We start from the raw sequence: 1,795 nt of genomic DNA on the forward strand, positions 1-1,795 counted from the left end.
TCATGGTTCATGTCCTGGCCTTCCCTGATGAAGGAATTATTACATGCTGTTTAAAAGGCAAGTAATTGGACTTTGCAAAGTCATGGGCGGGCTAATGATCTGGACTGTGCTACCCACTTTAAGCTTCTCAAGTCTTCGTGCCTTCTTATCTGAACTGACTAAAACAACAAAGTCAAAGACGAGGGTTGGTGTGCTAACCAACAAGACACGTCTTTTCATACCGATTATACTTTATTTGCCGTATACTTCAGGTTAAAAGTTTTTCCTGACTACCATTGAGGATTTTCTGGAACTGAGAATGAGCATTTTTTTTTTTTTAGATCTTTAGGAAAATTATGTCATTTAGGAATTTTGCACATAATTTCATTATTGCTTTATGGCCCCACGCAGAATCATTCTTCCCCGTCCTCGCACAAGCTATGGAAAGACTTCATATAGTAAATTGCACTAATGGAAATATCAAAGTTAACTTGAACGAAAAGTATGAAAATATATTGGCATATCAAATGATGTAGCGATGCTTTCTTTAGGACCTCAAACATATGAGACAATAACAGAAACAAATACAGAAGACTATAGCTTGCTAATGTAGAGAAATATTGTACAACAAAATACGGAAGACCCATCTTTATGCATGTAATTACTGTTTTGATGGATGTCAAAATGTCTATTTTCTATAAGAATTTCTTGATTGTAACGAAAATGACTCCTCATATTACAGAAATTAAGCAAACCACACTCCTGTTTCGAAATACCAATGGCCACAGCAGTTTATCATAGGCCTACATCATTCTCAGTCTACGATTATTTCAATTGTTTGGCAAAGACGACAATGCTGTATTCTTACAGTATTGATAGGACCAAATGCAAAATTCATTAACTTTCAGTCAATAACTTATGTGGGTAAATCCCTCTTAATGGATTTTTTAAAGATTCAAAATTATCGACAATCAAAAAAAAAAAAAAAAAAAAAAAAAAATGTTATTATTTTGGAAAGCAGAGTTTGTTTTCTTGCAAATGCAATATATACCATAAATATAGACATACATACGTATGTATATACACATCTCTCAGAAATCACAACGGAAACACTCATAGTTGTTTTGCCTGTTGGTGTGCACGGGCATGCGTTGTGTGATGGTTTAAACATTAACAAAACAGTTTACATGCCCTAAAAAAAAGCCAGGGAAAGATGCCAAAACATCTACCCAACCTGGCTGAACTTCTATTGACTTACGAGGGTCGTAATCAAATACTAAGCATACTTACCTGATGGGCTACACTATAGTGCCCATCTTATTTGCTAACACACACACAGACATATACATAACTAATCATACAATTCATGTCCAGTGTTCCATTAAACAAGTAATACCGTCACCCTTAAATCACTGTGGGCCATCACTTGTCAACTAATGATTTCCAAGTTCTACGACAGGTTGTAATGATGAAAGCTTTTGTTGTCCGGAGACGAGTGTAAACATCCTCTCCTGAAACTGTAGTTGTTGCTGCATCATATGCATCATCTGTTCAATTTTCTTCAGTAACATTTACACCAAGCACTTACTTTCCTGTGGCTGGTGTTGGCTGTGAAACTACTGACGTTGATACTAAAGCAGAAGCTGGAGCTAGTGCTGAGTCTGGTACTGCAACAGGAGCTGACACCGATGTTGATGTTGAAGAAGATGCTGACACCGCTGCTGAAGCTAGTACTGAAGCTAGTGTTGAAACTGGTATCGAAGCTGAAGCATACATACCTAAAACTGGTGCTGACGCTGATAATGAAGCTGGAGGG

The sequence above is a fragment of the Penaeus japonicus genome, unplaced genomic scaffold (assembly GCF_977035675.1).
Source record: "Penaeus japonicus unplaced genomic scaffold, GWHDUDI00000001_assembly GWHDUDI00000024, whole genome shotgun sequence".
Taxonomy (NCBI): Eukaryota; Metazoa; Arthropoda; class Malacostraca; order Decapoda; family Penaeidae; genus Penaeus; species Penaeus japonicus.